General features: G+C 40.1%; 1 long non-coding RNA gene across 1 annotated transcript; it reads left to right on the forward strand.

Moving 5' to 3' along the window:
* Nucleotides 1-3739: 3739 nt before the first annotated feature.
* On the forward strand, nt 3740-6483 carry LOC124206269. Its single transcript, XR_006879656.1, has 3 exons — nt 3740-3853; nt 4043-4135; nt 4328-6483. It is a non-coding gene; the product is annotated as an uncharacterized LOC124206269 (long non-coding RNA).
* The last annotated feature ends 1051 nt before the right edge of the window (nt 6484-7534 follow it).

Consider the following 7534-nt stretch of genomic DNA (forward strand, 5'->3'; position numbering starts at 1 on the left):
CATGACACTCAACACACCTCGTTTGGGGACTTTCGAGAAAAAATCATTCCACTCAGAAGTCAGAACTTATTATCTGTTTCTGCGACTTCGTGAAAAAAGTAGAATAAATCAAGCAGTAATCGTTTTGTCTTGTCGAAAATGCCCTATTCCCTTTCTGAACTACGGGGATCAAGGTGTCCGTCAGCGTTTACGAAACCAAAGATTGACATTAGTTAATTACCTTTTTTCAATTGTTAGTGAGAAAAAGTTTTTATTCTGCGCAGAGACAGTTAAAAACACATTAATCTTTGTCCGGATTGTATTGACACCCTATGGATTGATTCAATCTTCCTCATTAATTGCATCCGACATCTTTGGGTGAGATATCAACAGGACAGCAAGATGTATGAAAACAATACTAATATTTAAAAATATATATCAAAGTCTCTAGGGTGTGGTCCTGATTGATGATGTTGCGCAACAGCTGACTTGAACAGAACGGCAAAGACGGTGTCCAATGCGCTAAGAGAAATCGATTCTATAAAACTTTTCATCACAAATGAAGCTCTTGAAAATTCGTCGTTTTTTTTAATTTTCTTTTGTTTAAGCAGTTAAAATATTATGCTTCCGGTTACAAAAGAAATGTTGAACGAAATTGGGGAAACAGGTGCGGTCCGTTTAGTGTAATTATCCCCATCCGCATTGTTCTATATCGCCATAGTAATAGCCGATGCTTGTAACTTATTCCATAGTCAATGCGTGAGCATTCACTGGTTAAATTCCTTTGACAATTTTATGTTGTTTAACCGTCATATTTGCAATTGCTTTCTGGTGATGCAGGGATTTCCTATTCATCATTTTTGCTTCCGCCGCCTTTGCTATCGTATGATTTATTATTCTGTGCTGAAGCTCAGTTATTTAAGATATTTCCCAACCCAGTTTAATTGGGCATGGAATAAACCCCTGATTCCCACCATTGACCCGAGACTTCCTGCCTTCCGGAATTCTTTGAGGTCAGCGATCGGATCATAGGATGAGGTTGAATGGTTAAATTTAATTGCGTGTTACATGCGTTGGCGTTGTGGAGATTACAGATGTAATAGCACAAACGCTAGCCTTGAAAATGTCTTTATAAATGTTGGGCCAATGCGTTAAAAGAAATCACATCTGTCTCGTTGTGTGTCAATCTATGAAGTTCATTCATTTCTTCCATGAAATTACCACCGGAATAATTAATTCTTGCGATGAAACTCGCTAGCGACTTTTGTGTGAGGTTACGCAATCCGATGCGTCCTTTTATTTTTGCATCTGGGTGAGCTTTTTACAGTTATTTTCCCCAAATTGTTCTATCGTCATATCTAGTCGACGATGCTTTTAGCGTACTCCAAATTTGATGCGTGAACACTCACTAGTTAAAAGAAATTGACCATCATTTTTTGTTTATCCGCAATATTCGCAATTGCTTTTTGATGATTATGGGGTTCTCAGTTTGGCATTTTGCTTCCGTCGACTTAGCTACCTAAAGATTATTGATATTCTGCGCTGGAGCACAGTTAAAACGTAATATATACTCCTGTCCAATCAACTGTGACTTGTCCAACGTTGTTTGTGTTAACGACGGAAGGCTCTCAGAGTTATTATTGCTTTCAAATGAAGGTGATGAAAGGAACAAGTAGATAGAGTTGATAATATTTGAGAAATTAAAATGTCTGATGGTTGATGGAGCCTGTCTGCAGGTGATGATGGCAGATGTGAAGTCGCAATTGCTGGCTCAAAAATCACGCCATACATGTATGGCTGATGCATTTAGAGGAATCATATCTGTCCCTTTGTGTGACAATAATCAAAGTTCATAGATTTATCTCGCAACACTACTAACGAAATAATTCACTTTTCAGATAAACTCGCTACCGTCTCTCGTGAGTCCCGTGCCTGCACAGCTTCTGGTACGTGTGTTGCAAAAACTTATCAAGGCGTGAAGATGATCGTAGCTTAATCAAATAATTTGTGACTGCTGTTTTAAGGTAGGAAGAAGTAGTGCTACTCAATCATCTCTAAATCGTGAACAATGCTGTTGTATTGAAAATGAATCCGATGCAATTGACCTTTTTACTTATTTAATTTTTTTGCGGTTTAAATTTGTTAGATCTACTTTGAGTACTTTCCCCCTTAAAATATATTGATAGGGAGATATTTAAAAATGGCATGATATTCGGTTGATATTATTACAGATCCAGATATTTCCATTAAAATGCCGGCGATCAAACCGCTTTTATCGTTGTTTGCGGTTTGGTTTTTAGTGAAGGGGTTGGGTTGATTTTCTTTGATTTTGGCGGGTGGTGGGAGGCAGGGAGGGCGGAATCTTACTATCGATATCTTAACTCTTAAGCGTGGTTTTTAGAATATTAGTGTCGTCTGCTCTGCTTTGGGTTTCTTTGTTCTTTCTACTTTCTCAGTTTCGTAAAAATCAAAGAGACGAAATTTCACATATTTTTTATTATAGATAACTGAACAGATCACTGGTCTGGAAATGTGTACCTGGCTACAAGCGAAAATTCTATTGCACCGTCGGGCTGACGGTGCTCGAATGGGGTTTTGCGCTATTGCACCGTCAGGCCGCTAGGGGCGCTCTGACGGCTGACGGTTGGGGGGTACCCCTCTCTAGTCTCTACATCTGACGGCTGGAGCTACCCTACCCCTTTCTGACGGCTGGGTGTAGTACGGACTCTTTCCCCCCTTTCCTGAACCGTCAGCCCGCTAGAGGCGCTGTGACGGCCGGGTGTGCCCTCACCCTTTCTGACGGCTGGGTGTACCCTCCCTCTTTCTGACGGCTGGGTGTACCCACCTTTCCAGAACCGCCAGGCCGCTAGAGGCGCTGTGACATTTAATCGGGAATACCTTATTCAAAATGTTGTTTTTTTTTAATATTTTTATGTTCCAGTTACCTATCTAGAAGTACTTTGCTCAGCGTTACGTTCGAGTAATTTAAGTAAAAGTAAGTCATTTTTAGAAAAAAATTGAATGAAATTGAATATGTTTACACAATAAGTACTCTCAAGTCTCAGCAGAGCTCTGTTTTCAGCAACATATTTAAATGGCTAATATTTAAAGATTTGGCTGATAGCACATCATACTTTTACGAGTTTTACATTTCGCAATCCCTATTCCAATTTCTTTCTTAAAATTCTCCAAATTATTACTTTACTGCAAAGTTCAAACACTATATTCTTCCCTCGACCTTACTGAAAGATTGTATTTCTACACTTCAGCTTTAACTACATTCTGTGCAGACTTGTGCTGAAATTGTACAATACAAATATTTACAAAAAAAACAAAAACATTATGAATAAGGTAATAGATCCCCGATTATATGTCACAGCGCCTCTAGCGGCCTGACGGTTCTGGTACACGGTACGGTACACGGTACGGTACACGGACACCCAGTCCCAGCCGTCAGAAAAGGGAAGGGTTATTCCAGCCGTCAGAAAGGGGTAGGGTACACCCAGCTGTAGAGAGGACAGGGAACTCCCCAACCGTCAGCCGTCACAGCGCCTCTAGCGGCCTGACGGTTCAGGAAAGGGGGGAAAGGGTCCGTACTACACCCAGCCGTCAGAAAGGGGTAGGGTAGCTCCAGCCGTCAGATGTAGAGACTAGAGAGGGGTACCCCCCAACCGTCAGCCGTCAGAGCGCCCCTAGCGGCCTGACGGTGCAATAGCTCAAAACCCCATTCGAGCACCGTCAGCCCGACGGTGCAATAGACTCGACCGGCTACAAGAGAAATCAGAGAGAAATAGCAGAACAAAATCAAATGTGGTCGTCGTGTGATCTTTGGTGTCGTGACTCCCGATGTTCTACATTCCATGCTGTTTTTTAGGTAAATAAAACTAAGAATACCAATGGAATGATTTTGGGAGCTTATACTGTACTAAAGGTTCAAACCAGTTAAAAATCTGGGAAATGTTGGTGTCTGACTACATAGACCAGCCTTTATCACGTATGCCCCTTGTCAATACATGGCAGAGTTGGTTTACGCTATGTAAAGTAACCTTTACCTTTTGTACAGATTTCAGGTCTGAGCTAGCCATCATAACCACAATATGGGCAATTTCTGATACTGCAGTCTGTCAATAGCAACCATCTCAGAATCATCAATTGGGTAATGGTATTGGTTACTTTTGTTAACCTGTGACTTGCCGTGTATTTTAATAGTGCCTGAAACTAAAAGGGTATTACACGAACAAGCCTTAAGTAATCCTGATTTTAACACTAAGACTTTCTTCTTTCTATTTTTTCCTTACTTGCTGCCTCTGCAATTTTTTTTTTCGTAACTCATTTTTTATTTTATCAGATAAGCAGCTCCTAGTTTAATTGGAAAAACTCTGTCCTCGTGTACACTCATTTGAAGGAGAGTGTATATTCACGATGACCCTCTTTTCCTGTCCTGCCTTGGGTCAACTTTACTGAGTGAGGATGAAGCACTTGTGGATGCCTGGCTGTGGATTTCCCGGGCCAAAAGGTAGGGCACGCGTCTCTTTTCTTCTTTTTTTGTGACTATTTGGTGGCGTTGGTTATGAAACGTTACGGAGTACGTTTATTCCTGAGTCAAGACGGTTGACTGCAATTTTTCTCTTTCCGTTTCTGCTATCTCAATCAGGGTTAATTTATTTAACTCATTTGTAGAGCGACTGCACGTCAGGCTTGTTTTATACCGTGAGGTTGTTATTTGAAACTCGAAAACGTACGTTTTTTCATTTGTAGTTTGAAATTCTCCTATCGAAATCTGGTTTGTTTATTATGTTTAAAAGGTTGTGCTTGATCGCTAGATAACTGGCCTTCCTTCGCCGATTTGAGTTTGAACTTGCGTTATTTAAAATTGATTTTCACCCTAGGTCAATTTCTAACATTTTTACTTCAGCGGTCTTTTCAATTGAAGTTCAATTCTATCTTTTTTTAGTTTATTTCAGCGTTTTGCTCGGCCTTCAAGTGACGTAATTTTTTTGTTTGATTGCACACTGTATTTTGCTAGGAAATAACAAAGTTCTGTAACTACCCCGAGGGTACTTTATGAAATTTATTCGAAAATTAATTTTAAATCCAGTCAAAATGAACGGAGTTTGTGCTTCTTCTGTTAAACTGCAATCACATTTTGGTGTTCGGGCACGTCGTACTTCTTAACTTCTAATGGTCCACCATGTCGATGAAATAATTTCGAAAGTAATTAACACCGTTCGTTTAAATTCAGCTTGGATATGATATTGGTGGTGTTCTTTGATTGAATCTGACAACTTAAAACCCTGCCGTTAAGGCCGTTAATCCGTTTTCAGTTTATTTTATTTGCGGAACTGAAATGGTTTCTCCTCGGGTCCAAAAGCCGCTTTCACGGAAAATTATTAAAAGCGCCGAACAGAGATGAGCGTACGCAAGTTTGAAGGGAAGTGGTGCTAGAAATATCTTGACACATGGGAACCTCTGTTTAAAAAAGAATTTTGGTTCAGTGATAACGAAAATTCTGTTTTTTGCTGTATTTGTTTAACTATTGAAAATGCCCTCTTCAGCACAATCCTCCCTTTAAATTTGAAGGAAAGTAGAATCGCTTAGTCCCGCTGAAATTTAAATAGTGGTTGGAATGTTAGTGTGCTTTAATCAGGACCGAATGAACAGACCACCGTTTATCTGCCACGATCTGCCATTTACTCAATTGTTGCGAGTTGTTCCACCTCGTTCAAAAACTGTTCCGTTGTCGTGCCCCGTGACTTTTCTATCACATCTCCCAGCCCGTCCTTCGTTCGGCATATTTAACACGACAAACCGAACTGACCACGTCCACCTTGCAGGAAGTTCTGTTCTCTATTCCGTTTAATTTTTTTTAACGTGTAATTTCGATTGCGGCAATTGTATGCGAATTTTGTTCAAAATGCCGACAGCAGCGACTTGTTTCCCTGCACTAGTGCTACGAGATCTGTGTGCGTGATTGACGGAGTGTTCAGTGTTCACGCAAAAGATTTGCATTTAGAATGTTGGACTTTGCAGCGTTTCGGGAGGATCCTAGATCTCGTATCGCTCCGTTTAAACGTGACACTGAGAAACCCGAGAAAAAAAATTGCACTCAGAACTTATTGTTTATTTCTTGGACTTTGGGAAGAAAATTGAATAAATTTAGCAGTAATCGCGTTGTTTTATCGAAAAATGCCCCTTTCCGTTTCTGAACTACGAGGATCAAGGTGTTCGGTACCGATTGCGTAGCTAATGATCGTCATCAGTTAATTTCCTTACACACGCCAACGTCTATTGTGTGGATTTAATACCAACGTCAACGGATAGGGAGAAAAAGTTTTTATTCTGCGCAGGGACAGTTAACAAGACATGATTTCTTGGCCAGCTGGTTTTGGGGCACAAAAATTCTGTTCATCCCCCTCGTTTTTTCATTCTGCCAAAGGAGTGGTAGCTCCAATGGAAAATCAGCGAGAAAAGACAACAAGAACCAAGAAAATTCTGTGTAAAACTTAAAAATTGAACAAAATTTTCAAGGTCTCTAGTGTGTGGTTTTAACTGATGATGTTGCGCAACAGCTGATATGAACAAACGGCGGGCAAGCTACGCAAATGCTTTAAAAGTAAGAAAATTCTGAAAAACATATTACTACAGTTAAAGCTCGTGAAAATTTGTCGTCATTTTAATAAGTGGAAAAATTGTTATTTACACCAACCATCACGGAGAAATCTTTTACTGCACTGGTCGTCTTCTTTTTACCGCACTTTGCAATCAGGAAGGGAATTCAGGGAATTCATTCAGTGTGATTACCCCAAATTATTCTATTGTCATATCTAGTCGCCGATGCTTTTGAGTTATTCCTGATTTGATGCGTGAACATTCACTGGTTTAATGCAACAGATAATCTTCTGTTGGTTATTCCAAACATCCGCAATTGCTTACTGGTCTTTCGGGTATTCTCAGTTTTTCATTTATGTTGCCGTCGCCTGTGTTACCGAGAGGCTATTAATATTCTGTGCTGGAGCACAATTTAAATGTCTTTCACTTCTTATAAACCCGTTGACATGAAACTTCTGTCAATTTCCTGCTCCAAAACGTATTCAATGGAAGTCTTTTGAGATGTGCGGAAGTTACAACCAAGAAGTAAAGGAGGCTTAAGAAGTGAATTGGTCTGTAAAATTTGAGAAATTTTAATGTCTGGTATAATCGTCCGCAGGTGATGATGGCAGATGTGAAGTCACAATCGCTGGATCTAAAATGACGCTTCACAAATGTTGGGCTAATGCATTTAGAGGGAACATTTCAGTCACGTAGTGTGGCAATAGATAACGTTCATGGATTCATCTCGCGATGCTACTAACGAAATAATTAATTGTTTTAGATGAACTCTCAAGCGTCTCTTTTGAGTACCGCTGCCGGTACGCAAGTTTGAAGGGGAAGTGGTACTGGAAATACCGTGACACAAATTGAAATTTTGATTCAGTGATGACGAAAATTTTGTTTTCTGCCAAGAAAAAGGGGCGAATTTTTTCTTCTCTCCTGATTCCCCCCTCCTTCAATCCTA

The sequence above is a fragment of the Daphnia pulex genome, chromosome 10 (assembly GCF_021134715.1).
Source record: "Daphnia pulex isolate KAP4 chromosome 10, ASM2113471v1".
Lineage (NCBI taxonomy): Eukaryota > Metazoa > Arthropoda > Branchiopoda > Diplostraca > Daphniidae > Daphnia > Daphnia pulex.